The sequence below is a fragment of the Tenrec ecaudatus genome, chromosome X (assembly GCF_050624435.1).
Source record: "Tenrec ecaudatus isolate mTenEca1 chromosome X, mTenEca1.hap1, whole genome shotgun sequence".
Classification (NCBI taxonomy): Eukaryota; Metazoa; Chordata; class Mammalia; order Afrosoricida; family Tenrecidae; genus Tenrec; species Tenrec ecaudatus.
Genome location: NC_134548.1, coordinates 137,060,156 through 137,076,665, shown reverse-complemented (window position 1 = coordinate 137,076,665; position 16,510 = coordinate 137,060,156). Strand labels below are relative to the sequence as shown.

The 16,510-nt window shown below is 41.3% G+C and overlaps 1 protein-coding gene across 3 annotated transcripts in view; it reads left to right on the top strand.

The window, feature by feature from the left end:
* Nucleotides 1–16,510, top strand: part of TENM1 (teneurin transmembrane protein 1) — a 697,668-nt gene that overhangs the window by 490,960 nt on the left and 190,198 nt on the right. The window lies entirely within an intron of this gene.

Here is a 16,510-nt window from a genome sequence, read left to right as displayed (position 1 = left end):
GAAAGAAAGGCTTCTTCTTATGTTCAGGTTCGTTCCTTTGCCACATGATCCTTATTGATTTTTTTTTTTAGGATTAATACTTCTCTGGAATGCACATACTGTTCTCAAATCATTCGGGGAGGAAACTAATTTCTAGAGACTGTCATCATTTACAATATACATATAATATTATTTATAATAAATGACAGGAATTTAATGACAAAAGGAGAATTCTAATTTGCAACTTTTCTTTTCGCTACTGGATTTGAACCCTTGAAAGATTCTTGAATTAAAGTGAAACTTTAAGTTTGATTCCATAATGAAAAATGTTCCCATATGAAATGTTCCCAAATGTTCCCAGATGAGGGAATTAGATGTCCTAAGGTGTAAAGTAAGACTTGTGAAAATCTATTTTATAGGAAGGTTTAAATACATATATTGGCACTAAAGACCCGAGACCAAAGCCTAACACATAGGTGAGGATTTTTTTTATTTAAATGAACTTGTTTGAAATGTGACAACATGAGTTTGCTCATTGGTCTTCAGCAAATGCTCTATTTTTACAAATTTAGAACTAAAGAAAAGTCATTCACGTCTATATTTTGGGGTGCTTAAAAATGTCTTCCATTGTTCATTCCACACATTGTTTCTCCGCTGGCTTCCTGTACTATTCAAACAACCAGAATTTTTAAAAAGAAGAACCATAGGAAGTAGTTGTCTACAAACATCTATCTATATCTCACTTGCCCATGGGTATCCCGGTGAGGCACAGATAGTTAAGTCTTCAACTCCTAGCCAAGAGTTTTGACTACTGGTCAAGGGGTTGGCAATTCAAACCCAACCAGAGGCTTCTTGGAAGACAGTCCTAGAGATGTTTCGGAAAGGTCACAGCTTGAAAACCCTTTGGAGCACATGGGGTCACCAGGAGTTGGAATTAACTTAACCTCAACAAGCACAACAACAGGGTGGTATCAGGCCCCAAATTAGGATGACTTGGTCAAGAATATACTGGTGAAAACCTATGAAATGTACAACATATTCCTGACCTAATAGAAAAGGAACAAGAAAAACATTCAAAGATATGCGTGGACATTGGTAATAATCCCTAGTGCCCTATCCACAGATTACATGCAGGAACTGTTACTGAACTTAAAACGTTGTCATCATTCTTATTATTGTGAAGTTCTGGCCTTTGAGTTCTCTAATAGAACTCAAATGCCAAATGCCAATGCATCACAAGAAAGGCCTTTTCTGTCAGGGAATCAAGTCAAAGTTTGCTTTCTTCCAAGAGATTCAGTCATCTCCATTTTGAAGTCTCCTAGCTCAATAGTCACTCTGTGGGTGACTTTTGGATGGAATGTAGCAAAAGTAAATATGTAGACAATAGAGATTTATTGATTATATATCAGAGGAACAAAGGAACAACAAAAACTGTACACAAAACAGAACAGCCAAGGTCCTGATTTTCTTATTTAAGGTAGAGACCTGTCCTCAACACTAGCTTTCTCCACATTTATGGAGAAGTCATTCTTTGTCATCAATAGATAAATAAATACATTGATAGATAAATAGATAAATAAGAATATAAAAGAAATAATAGCAACCTCTGAGACATAAAGGTATGTCCAATGGCTCACTGAACTTCAAGCAAGGAGAGAGAGCTGGGGCCTGAGAAAAAAACATGAGACAAATGATTGCGACCCAGAGCAAGGCGATAGAGCAATAAACTTAGAAAAGTAAGGACGAACTTCAACCCCTGCCATTGAACTTCATGCTTCAGCAGCGCTTGGCACTCACAGAGTGAACAAACCTATTACTTGTGGTGCTTGATGCCCTTCACCACCTCCTGGTTCGAGTGAGTTTTCCTCCTTCTTTTTTAAAATGCTCCGGGTTATCATTTGACTCTGCAAGTCACATTTAAATTCAAAATGATAGGTCTCCTCCATCCAGTGGTCTCACTCATCACAGACATATCTACTCTGTCAGTAAAGGCCCTGGGCTTTTCCCAGAAGAAGTAGTGGAGGGTAGGGGATGTAATAATATTTCCTGTCAAATTGTTTAAAAAAAAAACACATGCACTGTTACCGGTAAAATAAGTCCAATGCTCATCACACATCTATGGATAATAATCGTTTCAAGCTCTTCCATCAATGTAGTACTTTTTAGTTTGCAAAACATTTGAGCACACATCACTGCTGTAGTTATGGTAAGGAGCCTTTGAGTTCCGGCACATGTCTGAGCAGGAAACACCACCTGGTCCAGCACCGTCCTCGCAACTGTCTGTATCAATCCGTCGTTCATCTTGTTAAGGGCCTTCCTCATTTATTTTACTTTATTTTATTTGTTTCCCACTGCTCCTTGACTTTACCAAGCACGAGGTCCTTCCTTCTCCAGGAACAGCCGCCCAATAGCACTGTAAAGTCAGTGTATGGTGTGCCCCGTACCTTTCAAAGATGAGGAGCTCAGAGAGTTGAAAGGTCCTGCCCAGCATCACACAGCTGGCAAGATGTGTGGCAGTGGGATTCCTGTAAGCTTCCCATGACACTACAGCTGACCTATTTAACTGGTCCTTAAGAATCCCAGTGACTTAGGTCAATGGATAGTAAGAAGATGGTAACTGGGTCAAGATACATAGCAACTAATTTTTATGTTTTTAATCCAGTTCCATTTGATACATGTCAGTGACATCACTTACAGACTTCAAACTACGGCTTTTTCAAGTGCTCAGCTGCTACATGTTTTCTTTAATCTTCACAAGGCCTCCGCCATTAAGTTGCTTCTAATACACAGCGACCCAATATAGGGTTTCCTAAACTGTATATCTGTACCGAAACCGACAGCCTCATATTTCTCCAGTGGAGTCACTAGTGGATTTGAACCTCCAGCTTTGCAGTTCGAAGTCCAACATCAAACCTGCAGCTCAAGTTCCACTTTCCAGATGAGAAACCAAGCAGAGATGTCAAGAAGTAACTTGGTCACAGTCATCAGAATCAGTGACAATCTCCTCTTCATCGGGGTCAGAATCGGGATTTGAACCCAGAAAGATTGGTGCTGTAGACCACTAGGACTGGGCACTTCGCCACTAGGCTAAGCCACCTTGGCTATTTAGAAAGCTAAGTTAGTTGATCCCGAAAAGATTCCTGACCCCAACATAAGGGAGGTTCCCAATATAATTACAGTATATTCTCATTCCATCTTTCTACTAACATTTATTTGGAAGTCCCTGCGTCCCTCCCTGAGGGTGGAGTTGCTCTCCTCAGAGTGATCACAAACACTTCCTGGCCATAATCAGGCGTATCGCTTTCCTTGTTTTATTTTATTTTTCCATATCACTGAGACTGGGGAGGCAGGGGAAGAAAACCCCGCAGCAAAGGGGCCTGATTTCCTACTGGCAAGTTGCGGCCCACGCACATGACTTGCTGCCGAGCGTGGACACCATCCCAAGCCTTTGGAGACGAAGATGACAGCATGCAGGTTACTAAGTGCGGTGAGGGCACACAAAGGTGAAATAACGACTCGCCCTGGTGCATCTAATGAGAGTGGCCTTTCTGGCTTCACATTCGCTGCACTGTCCTGGGAGATCACATGCGATGTTTCCCTTCACACCCATCCCCACCCCACCCCCACCCCTTAAATACAATGTAGCTTGTAGCCCACGTTTCTCTCCTATTTTCCCCCCAATGGACTCCAAACATGTCTTCAAAGTGAACTACATATTCTACATGTTCGGTATGACTTATTACTTTTTAATAATGTAAATAGGTGAACAGAAGCATTATTGATCATCAGTGTCTGAGCATTTAATCACTATTAATAATGTAAAAGGTTTTTATAAATATGTAAAACCAAGAGTACATTAAACTAAACGACCGCAGTAATTTGCAAAGCCAGACGTTTCCCTCTCCATCACTAATGGAGAAGTGAATTGAAGGAAAACATTCTACCCGGTGAGCGCCACGGCTCACAGCAAGGTCTGGCCAGACTTGTTTGTCTACTTTGTAACCTTGAGAGGCGATCCCCTCCTCATTCTTCCTGGAGCATCCACATCGGAGGTTGCTTCATCTCAGCCTACAGATGTATTGTGTTTGGCCCAACAGTTAGAAAAGTAGATCTAGTTTAAAAATCAAAATGCTGTACTCTTCTAGAAAATGCAGGAAGCCTGGCATCCTTGGGCCCCTATGCATGCCAGCTGCCCTTCTGGGTGGAGCCTGTCTCTCAGGGCCACCACTCAGTTTTCCTCGGCCCACACTCTTCACTTAAGATGGCACATTTGGCCTCGCTGACGTTTGGCTTTGTGACCTCTGGCCTATAGCTTCCCTTAGCGTTTAAATGTTCCCTGGGAGTCTTTAAAATTCAATATGGTCGTGTGACTTATTTTTCAAACTTTTTTTTAAGTCTTGAAATAAAATTCACATTAAAGAAATGGTATGTCTACCCATAGTTCCCTGGGATATCTATGTACACTTTGTGATTAGTTTGAATACGTGTTCCATCACTCCTTGGGTCAATAAACTCTTCTAGGGTGGTGGGTCTTCCCCTGTAGTCTTATTTACCATCAATCATGATATTAGATAATCCAACGCTTACCAAGTTAGAGCTCAAAACCCCATTTTTTATGAGAAGTATGTGTATATGAAGAGGAATTTGATCCTTATGCTTACAACACTTAGAACAAGTGTGCTGAGTGATTTTGAAGACTCACAAGTTTGACTCAGTACTGGAGGATGCAATTGGGGTGGGTTTTTCTAGTCATCCTTGGTAAAATGCCTACTCATTTGAAAAGCCAGTGTGCTAGACTTGAGATCACAGTACAGCACTCAGCCTGTAACAGACTGAGTGATGTTAGCAGGCTACTCAATTAAGAGGTTAAACAAGACGATAGGTTCTAGTTATGACTTTCTACGGTTCTCTGTGACCTGTCAAACTGAAGTTGCTGTTACTTGAGTTCTTGGACCACATTTGTGCTGTCTTACCTATGAATCATTCACACTTCTTGCCTAAACTCCTACGTTCTGTGAGGACAAGGCCCAAATACAATTTATTTTTATTTGCTCTACTTGTTTGTTAATCTGTTGCTGGGTAGCAAATTACTCCAGATGTTAATGGGTTAAAACAATTTATTGTTGTTCTAGTTCATGATGATTCTGTGGCTTTAGAAAATCAGTAGAGTATCAATGGGATGGTCTCTTCTTCATGATTTTTAAAGAGTCCTGGTGGTGCAGTGATGAAATCACTTGACTATGCACCAAGGAGTCATTGCCTCCAACCCACTTTGTGAGAGTAAGATGTCTCACAAAGTGTCTGCTTCTATAAAGATTTATAGCCTTAAGAATCCTGTGGGACAGTTCCACTCTGTCCAAGAGAATCGCTCAGCCTGAATTAACTTGATGACAGTGGGTTTGGTTTTGATTTGTTCATGCTGTCTGGGGGCTCAACAGAGATTCCCCAAAGAGTTGGGAGCCAGAACTCTGGAAACCTCTCTTTCTACATGTATCTCTCTCCCTGGCTCTTTGGGCTTCCTAGTGGCAGAGCAGTCATCCCCTATCGACATTTACAGATCATAACACAGTACCTGGTATGCAGTAGGTATAGTGGTATTAAAATACTCTTATATTTGCCAATAAGGCACTCATTTTGCTTGCCTAGAACACACAGATGATATTAGTACCTCAAGTAGGTCGATTCCCAAATGTAGAAGCAGCCTGAGGGCAAGATTACAGTTCTCCAAACAACACAGGAGCACAATTCATAAAAGATGAAGGGATTATATAATCGTAGCAAAGCAACTACTCTCTGTTTTTAACTTTCAAGACACTCCACCATGGCCAAAGTCTGCCAAGAAGTGACCTCATTTATAACTGTATAAGCATCAATAATTCTATCTGCCTTTGCTGACCTAGATAATCAAAATTTAGCACTATAAAATAACTTAAGAAGAAATTGCAGGGAACCAGTAGAAAGACTAAAGAACTAAACTAAGTGTCCCCAAACAAACTAAGGTCCAACCAGCACCTTGAACAAGGAATTCTTGGCAAACCCCTTGCTTCCTTTATTATACCCAAATCAATAATAAAATATTGCTTGATGTTCCTGATTATTCATGATACCTGGTTACGACCCATAATTGCTTTTCATAACTTGCTTAATAAAACCTACTTTGCTTGTTACTCAGTAGGGCCAGGAATTTATATCACTTGAAATTCTGTGAATGGCAAAATGAGTTATTGAGGCAAGACTGGAGTGAAGGTAAAGGTTGGCGGAAACTGGTCATTGCTGTGGTATCTGCTGGTTTAGAATGAAGAATAAGACTTAAGATTAACCACACTTGACTAATGCAAACCACTATTTTAAAACATATATCTCATTAAAATATTAGTATTTTCAGAGGAACTGAGTATTCTAAATTTCTCTGAGAGAGTCCTCTGTCATCAATATTGTAACATAATGCCCTGATAATGGTCTATTTTTTGAAGGAATGACAAGAATATATATTTTCTCAATAATTCAAAGAATATATTTGGCCATTGGGAGGAGTCCAAAAGGGTCTTTTTGTTCCTATAAAGATTTCCCGCCTCAGAAACCCACAGCGGGGCAGTTCTACTCTGTCCTACAGGGTTGTTAAGGGTCTGAATTGCCTTCATGGCAGTGAGTTGGCTTTGGTTTCTGGTTTACTCTGTGCCATGAACTGTGCAATGCAGATCAAAGAAATTCAGTTCTCATACTCTTAGAACTTACATTTGAGTGATGGACACAGCTTAAACATGAAGTAAATACATAAGCAATTAAGATCATTAGAAATTGCAAAAAGCTCTGTGGATCATAAGTGATATTTCTAAGAGACCTTGGAGTTCATCACCACAAGGGTCTCAAGTTCAACTGCAACAGTAACAAAACTAGGTGTAAGACAAGAAGGGGTGTAGCAAATATAAGATGAAGTCATGAAACAATTACAAAATTGAGACTTGTCTGGAAGATTTCAGCAATAACCTAGAGGTGGAACTAATCGACTTAGGTGAGCATGAAGAGCTGCTACAATTGATAGAAACCCGTGCCTAGTCCTATGAGAGGTGATCAAACAGAACATAGACATTATCTAACAGCATTGTTAACAGCACAAGAAATTGAAGCATTGCTGATGATAATTCATAAACAGCTACAGCGGTACATCAACAGGCAACTTCCAGAAATTCAAGCAAGATTCAGAAGAGAATGTTGCACAAGTTATATGATTGCTGATCTCAGGTGGATCTTGGCTGAAAGCACAGCATACCAGAAAGATGTTCAGCTGTGTCCCTGTGACTATGCAGACACTCAACTGTGGGTAGCATAAAAACCATGGGTAATGTTACAAGAATTAAAACTCCAAAACCACTTATATGTGCTCATGCTGAACCTGTACATAGACCAAGAGGCAGTCATCTGAACAGACCGAGGGGATACTATGGAGTTTAAAAGCATGCTTATTCAAGATGTATTCTGGGAAAATAATCCAAGAGTATATAGAGAATGTGGCATCAGGATCAGAGGTCATTAACAACCTGCAATATGTAGATGACACAAGCTTATTTGCTGAAAGCAAGAGAACTTTAAACACAGCCTTCAGTGTGGAGTACAACTTAGTGTAAAGAAAACAAAAATCCTCACAACTGGACCAATTGACAACATCATGATAAATGGAGAAAAGATGGAGGCTGTCAAAAATTTGATTTTACTTGATTCCACAATCAATGCTCATGGAAACAGCTGTCAGGAATCAAAGAACATACTGCATTTGGTAACTCAAAGATATCCCTTTGAGGACTAAGGTTCACCTGACCCAATCCATGGTGTTTTCAATAATCTTGCTTACATGTGAAAGCTGGACAATGAGTAAATAAAAACATAGATGCCTTTGAATTATGATGATGGTGAAAAATATAGAATCTACTCTGTCCTATAGGGTCACTGTGAGTAAATAGGCCCTCTACCCAAACCAAACTCACTGCCATCTAGTCGATTCCAACTGCCTCCTCACATGAGGACCTAGTCTCAGAAACCTAAAGGGCAAGTTCTACTATGTCCTATAGGGTCACTGTGAGTAAATAGGCTGTCTAAACCCAACCAAACTCACTGCCATCAAGTTGATTGTAATGCTTTGTAACCCTGTAGGACATGGTAGAACTGCCCCTGTGGGTTTCCAAGACAGTCACTCTTTCTTGAAGTAGAAAGTCCCATCTTTCTCCCAAGGAGTAGTTAATAGTTTTGAACTTCTAATCATGCACTTAGCAGCCCAATGTGTAACCACTATCCCACCTGGGATACCCTCAAAAGAGAAAGGGGGGAAAAGGACAAAAAGATCATCGAATCATCCATTAGTTCTAACCCCAAAGGAAAGCAAATAATTAAAAAACACTGCCTGATTAGGAAACCTTAAACAAAAACAGGTTATAATTTAGAGTATTTAGAAGGAAAAGAAATCTCATGTTATTACAGGACTCAACCATTCATGGAATTAGCACGCATGGCTTTGTCTGTCTACAAATAACCTCCTAGAAAGCCCATAGCATCACCATCTGTAATTGTAGTAAGGTCCAAATTTGAATCTCTGTGACTTGTGTTTAGCTTTTTCGTGAATCTGTTTGTCGAGGACCTCTAAGTCTATTTGCTGATGGCAGAGTTTGTGTATTTTTAATCCAGGAAGGTACAGAACTCAAGGTTGGCAACAATTGCTAGGCAAATTGCATGGACCAAGGGCAGAAGAATCTCTTGAAGGGGCATCAGCATTTTAAAATCCACCTTCTGTTCACCTTTCTAAAGAGAGGCACTGCAGCACATGACTGACTCTCATTTGGACAAGGACTCCGAGGGTGGTTTGGTTCAGCAACCCCATCATCCCTTGTGACTCTCTTTGTCTTGTCCTGTTCTCTTTCCCAAGGAAGCTTCGGTGCTCATCACAGCCGCAATTGTCTTAAGTGGAAAGTACAGTCGTTGCTACTTGGCAATAAAGCACTTTGATCTCGCATTTGTGAGAGGTGTTACGTGTGTGAAGATGGGACCTCCTGATTTTCAGACAACTATTTTGTCTAATGCTAAATTTCAGGAAACACATGTTCAAGACACATTTTAAAAATCTACAAAGTGCTGAAGATTCCAAGATTTATAGTGCTGACTAACTCCTGAAGTCAGCAGTCAACACCTAAATGTACCAAAAAGAAAAGAATGTGTGACTTTCACTTCTTTGCAAATGCTCTTGGGCAAAGAATGGAAAAGACGCCTGAGCACAAATCCTCAAAAACAATAGTCACTTGATTATTGCTGATATTTGGAAATCCAGATAGACTGAGATGCTTATAGTCATAATTAGTTGTTCCAGTTCGCTATTTTTTTAGCTTTGTCTCCACGTGGATGTGCATTGTCTAGTATTTTATTTTATCCTACTTACTGCTCAATTAGGATAGACAGCCAAAAGTTTCGAATTGTTAGTTACCAACTGCTCAGCCATACTCCTTGCGTGCACTCACTCCGTAGCTGTTTTGACCATCTCCGTCTGTCCCTGGAGCAAGCTGAGTGAAAGCAAGTTGACGGGGAAGGAAGGAATAAAGGGCCTACTGTAACTTGTCTCTACCACACACCCTGCCCAGAGAAAGCACCCTGCGATGGGTAAATCCCTTCCCCTAGTGCCATCCTAAAGATAGTCCCATTGTTGTAGGACAACACTCTCTTTTCATTTGTAGCCACATTGTTTACATCTTGACTAAGAGCCATGTCTCTGTAGTACAGCTCCACCACTTTGGAATAGAGAGAAAGAGACCGACACCACTTCCTACCTATGTTAACTTGAGAAAGTTTTTGGAAACCTTTGAATTTGTCTCCTCAATTTTAAAACAGAGTTAATAGTTTCAGCTACTCAGGGATGTGTTAAGATTAAAGCCTACTGCCACTGGGTTGGTTCCAACTCATGCTGAGGAGTTGATTCCAAATCATAGCTAACCTATAGAAAAAGGTAGAACTACCCCTATAAATGTACAGCCCCAGAATCTTTATGGGCATAGAAAGTCCCATCTTTTCCCTGAGGAGAATCTGGTGGTTTCAAACTGCTAACCTTTCAGATAGCAGCCCAACTTGTACCCCAGTATGACACCAGGGAAAATAGCAGATCGTCTCACTTTTCTCCCAGTGGGTTGGAACTGGCAATCTTTCAGTTAGCAGCCCATCTCTTAACACCTGGCTCATAAAAACACAAACAAACCAAAAAAACCTCACTGCCATAGAGCCAATGCCGACTCAGCAACCCTTTGGGCCAGTGTAGATCCACCACTGTGATTTTCTGAGACTGCTGCTTTTAACGGGAGTAGAAAGCCCCATCTTTCTCCCACAGAAAAGCTTATACAGATACATAAAGCCCCAAAACCCACTGACATCGAGTCGATGCTGACTCATAGCAACCCTGGGCAGGGTGTCCGAGGCTGTAGACCTTTGCAGGAACAGGCTCTCTTGCTCTAACGGGGCAGCTGGTAGGTCTGAGCCACGGATGGAGCTGTTGGCTGGCCAATTCTTGTGCAATTGCATTGCCAGAGCTCCTAGGGCACATAATAAAATAGCCTAAATTGAGAGGGCCAGTTCCAAGGGCAATCATTTTACAGAATTGTTTTCTTGGTCCAAAATCTCTGTTAAGTGATGAAGGAGAGCAACAGAGACAAACTATTACCCCCATTTTACATAAGGAACATCTGAGACTAAGAGTGATTTGGTATCTTGGGGGGGACGGGGAAAGGGTATGATGATGATTAGCAAACCAGTGCTGGAACAGCGCTTTAGGGAGAACCAGGCCAAAGTCTTTCTTCCATGGAGGGAAGAGTAACCCATTCCCGGGACATAGCCGACAACAAGGACCTGCCCTATATTTAATGACTAGCCATTATTTGAAAGGCAGACTCATGAAGAAGTGACAGGCGAGGTTAATGAGGTTAATAAAACCCCATACGGCTGATTACAAAGATAAATCATTTGAGTTAACATGTAGATAGGCAAAAACCAAGCAATCCTCTCTCCCCCACCCCTTCCCCCAAAAAAGAACAAAGGGAAAACTCTAAGACTTTGAGACAAGGGCTTACAGGACAAATATTTCAGGATTCAAGTACTGGACCAAAATAATCATGTGTCTAAATGAAGCAAACTGGCACTTACGCAGTCCTAAAAATGTGACGGTGTCGTCAGCTTTCTTATTGCTTCAAAACCCTTGATCTTTTCCCCATTTCTTGGGGGATCTCAGGCATCCAAATGCAGCCTACTGTTGACAAGCAATTACCAGGGCAGATGGGAAAATAGCCACCCTAACTCAGGGTGAGTGCCCCCGTTTTGTTTTACTTGAAACATCACTAGCCAGGAGGAAAATAATTCTATTTAAAAAGCTATCTGCATTTTCAACAGCACCACCTTTCCACAGACCTAGAATGCTGATGGCTAATGCTCCCAGTTGCTTTGAATGTGAGCCACTTGGTAGGTGTGATTGATTTGGGCTAGTGACCACCTGAGTAGGATTAAACCAGCCTGCTATATTTAAATAAAAACTAATGAGATTTTTCTGGGGCTTGCATATGCACATTCACTGTGTTCTCATTTTCGGAACATGAAAACAGGTTTCTGCTATAACATTAAGTGTTCTCATGGCGCTGTACTGGTTTAGATAACATATATCAAAAAACAGCATGTGCCGTGCCGAAACACCACAAATACCTATTAACCCACTGCCACCTCAAGTTGGTTCTAACTCATAGTGGCCCTATAGAGCGGAGTAGAGCTCCTCTATAGGGTTTCCAAGGATGTAGGCTCAGGCATGGGAACAATGATAAGGATTCCATAGGATCATGCAGTGTTTCATTCTGTTGTGCCCAGGGCCATGATGGGTCAGAACCGACTCAATGGCGCCTAACAGCAACAGTCTTTATGGAAGCAGACTGCCTCGTCTTTCTCCTACAGAACAACTGGTAGATTTGAACCATCAACCTTTCAGTCCACAGAAGAGCATTTAAACCATTGTGCTACCAGAATGTGTCCAATTGTGAGTTTAGAGTGCATAAATGAACATATAAGGAGAATTATTCATTCTAGTCTATTCAATTCTATGCTTAGAATCCACTGACAGAGATCTACGTTTGTGACTATTCCAAAGAAAAGTGATCCAAGAGAATGTGGAAATTATAGAACAATATCCATTAATACCAGATACAAGTAATGTTTTCTTGAAGACAATTTAAGGTAGTTGCAGTACTCCATCACCAGAGAACTGCCTGAAATTCAAGCAGGATTCCGAAGAGGACATGGAAAGAGAGATATCATTGCTGTTGTCAGATACATCTTGACCGAAAGCAGAGAAAACCAGTGTTTTACTGACTATGCAAAGGCATTCAACCATGGGAAACACCCTAAATTCAAGCTAATCTTGCAAAGACTGGGAATTCAAATTGGTCCTGCATGGTTTAAAACCAGGAAAGGTTTACATAAGAGTTGTATCCAGTGGTGAGAGTCAAATAATTTAACAACCAGTTTGCTGCCCTAATGACCATTTTAAGTATAAAAAACAATATACCAAAAGGTAGTTTATTCTTTTATACAGTCAATACCTAAATAAGAACAATAAAAGATGCGTACAAAACTAGATTATATTATAAGAGTTTTAAAATATGAATGAAAATATATGAAAGATAATACCTGACAAAAAACAATACAGCTGTTGCTTAAAGTATTTCCAGATTACTCCTTGATTGGCGCCCCCACTTGCAATATCCTTCCCTTTCATATGAGCGTGACCAGCTGCGTGAGCCATCTTTTCACTGTAGGACTAGGATTCCATTCCTTTAGAGGTAGGCCAATTCAACACTATGTCATTTCATTTTATGTTAGAAACAGGCAACTTCTCTTCTCTGCACATATTATGTTCATCTTGGAAAAACCCTTTCTGCCTCTGCTGAACTTATAGTAATCATTCTGACACTACTTTTGGCTCTTTGAACACTTTCAGGAGTTGCCAAATTCACTCATAATAGTTCATGGGAATTTGGGGCATACCAAAAGCTGAACACAACGCTGAAATGAATGACAGCGTCTCACCCGCTGGTGTTTTGACATTTTTTTTAACCCTTAACGTTATATGTTGTTTCTTGGTGTAATGAACACAAGAGAATAAAAATATAGAATTTCATCAAAAGAATAATGAGTTTTACAAATGAATAAATAAATACTACAGGCATGGCTGTTTCAATATTTTATGCCTATGGACGGAACCGGCATTATCATGGACACCTAGAACATGCGGTTGCACAGATTAACGTTAAAAAAGATTAAGGAATATAAATGTGTGATTTCCACAATGGGTGACTGCCCACCTTAGAGAGAACTCTGAAAATACCAACCATTTTCACAACCAGTTCAGCGAACTCAACAAAAAGTTAGGTATCGGTTCTGCCAAACTGTTGCGAAGCAGCTGAATCCCCCACTGGTTGTATCTCTGCCCCATACTAATTCCAACTGCATGCTCGGCAAATCATCCAAGAAGGTACACAGGGCTTCAAAAGATTTGTGGGGGGAAAGGGAAAGGAAAATCTCCTGGAACTTTTCCACCAGCTTTTTGAAGCCTTTGCATCTGAAGAGGAAAGCGTGCAAGATCAGGATTGCAGGAAGACTTGTTGAGTAGCCTACAATAAGCACATGACCCAACCTTGCCTGCTAAAAGTGAAGGTTTCAAACACTTCCTTATGAAAATCAAAGATCAGTATGGATTACATCTCAACATAAAGAAAGCAAATTCACACAACTGGACCAATAAGCAACATCATGGCACACAGAAAAGATTGAAGTTGTAAAGGATTTCATTTCACTTGGATCCACAAGCAATGACAATAGAAGCAATGGGCTAGAAATCAAACGAAGTATCGTGTAAGGTAAATGTGCTGCGAAAGATAGCTTTTGAGTTTTTAAAAGCCGACGATGTCCCTTTGAGGACTAAGCCTCCTATTGGAGGACACAATGGCACTCATATTTTCAATTGCTTAATTTGCATGAAAAGGCTAGAGAAGAACTCAGGAAGACTGAAGAATAATTTATGCATTTGAATTATGGCACTAGTGAAAAATATTGAAAAGACCATGAACTGCCAGAGAAACAAAGACATCTGTCTTGAAAGAAGTATAGCCAGACCGCTTGGTGGAAGAGGAAGAAGAGACTTTGTCTCATACATTTTGGACATGTTATCAGAAGAGACCAGCCTCTGGGAAAGGACAACATGTGTGGTAGAGACTCAGTAAAAAAAGAGGAAGATCCTCATCAAAATGGATTGACATAGTGGCTTTAACCCTGGGTGCAGACGTGTAAGTAGTTGTGAGGACCATTCTGGGCTGGGCAGTGTTTCCTTCTCCTGTGTGTAGGTAGGTCACTCGTCATGAGAAGCAATTCGCCAGCATCTTAACGACAACAATATTTACTCACTCTTCCAGATTGCCTGAAGAAGTCCATTATGAAACAAAACTCTGGCGATGAGAAAGCAGTGGTGCACAATGCAAAATGCTGGCGTCTAATAAAAGATCTCTACGGCATCTGTGACCCAAGCAGCAAGCCTAGAGAGACTGCCATGCCCATAGGCGGCAAGTCCTGTATCACCTCATATCAAAAACATTTGTGTGAGATTCTTGGGCACAATGAAACTTTCTTGGGCATGCATGTACATCAGGCTCTGGGAAGGCTACAGAAAAGAAAAGCCCATCGTCCCAGGCTTTACTAGATTACCTAAGAGTACAGAGAGACCAATCCCAAGTATAACTGTCATTCAAGGCAGCCTCTGACAAGTGTGATGACAGGTGCAAATGCTGCATAATGAGACCAATAGGGACAAGAGAGAAATGGCTGCTTATTTGAGAATGAGAAATCAAGTTTTCACATATTGGTTTCCAGTTGATACTCTCTGGATTGAACAGGACCCTACAGATCATTTTGTTGTCCCACCACCAGTATGGTAGAACCATTTCAACGTGACTCCCCAAATTACAGCTGTAAACCCTTTCTCAGGGATTTTTATGAAGCATGACGAATCATGCTGCACTGCTTCCATAAGGGTGGCGATTTGCCCCTGACTTTCTCTTCCGGCTGAGTGATGCCCTCGCCTTCCAGTCTCTTGAGTTTGGGCTTGGATTCAGCACTATCATGATCACCTGGGAGTGTGCTAGAAATGCACCTTCTCAGTCCCATGCCTTATGTGTTGCATCTAGAGGGAAGTGGGCTTCTGGTTTTACAAGTCCACTGGGTGATTCTCCTACAGATTTATCAAGCATTTAAAAAAAAAAAAAGCCTGGTCGACATGAGAAGGGATTTCAGACTCATGCCAAAGTGTGAAAATCACATTCTAAAGAGAAGACTGTTGGTATGTTATGTCGTGGCAGTGCCTAAGACCATCTGAAGCCCTGCAGAGGAGAGCCCCAGAGGTGTTTGCACGCCAATCAGTCCCTCAGAAGCAGCCGTGTGTCGGCCAAATGACGCAGTCTATGCCTGTGGGACGTTACGGGATCATCAGCCCATTGCGGGGAAGGGGGTGGGGGTGTCAGGAGATGCCAAAGAGTACACCCCACACCTGACACCTACCAAGTGTCTGTCCCTTTGAGACTTGGACAACCAACTGACAAGTCAGAGAGGAAGGAACTGCACAGACGTCAAGCACTGGTGAGCAGATGATTTATGTGGCCTTTCCCACACCAGTCCCCCTCTATGTTATCTCTTGCCCACGGCTGTCAGCTGCTGAACTGATTGCAACTGTTCCTAAGGAGAAAACAACCTAACCTGCCCACCTGCTGCTGGGTCCCCTGCTGGCCAGGGCCTTGATTTTGAATGTTACCTTTCAAAGGTTGTCCATGCTGATGTTAGCAACAAAAGCAAACAGTTATAACTTCCCTAGCTGAGCTTCATTTTCCTTACGAAAGATTTTAATCAGAAATACAATGCAGTAAATTACATCTTCTTTCAGCAATTTCGTTTTCAGCCTTGTTTTTCAAACCAACTTTTGTGCTTGAGGTTAACGTTGTCGCCTGAGGTGGTGAATGAATATTGGAAATTTGACACGGAAGACAAAAGACAACAAATAAGGGAAGAGGAGATCAGACCCCAGAGCTGATTGAAAGTTAGGGATAATTTGACTGTGCCACGGAAATCGCAACTACAGAATGAATTTGGACCTTTTGCATCAGAGCTGTCTAACAAGCAGCTTGTTAGTTAAATAAGGCTCTTGGTAAAGTGTATTCGGACTTGCATTTCCCAAGATGCCCTGTTCTTCAGAGTGAGCTCCCAACACATAGAGGATTCTGTGTTTAGTTAAAGTGGGGAAGCAATTCCTTTGGGGCTGCTGCTTTAGCCTAGAGACAGGATGTAGGCAGCTTGGTAACAGGCTAGATTCTCCAGAGAACAGGAAAAGAGCCATTGGTGACGGGTGCTCCTCTATCCACGTTTTTAAACTCACATTGGAAATGCCCATCGAGGTTCAGGTGGTCTTGCTCTAACCCCCAACAGCAAG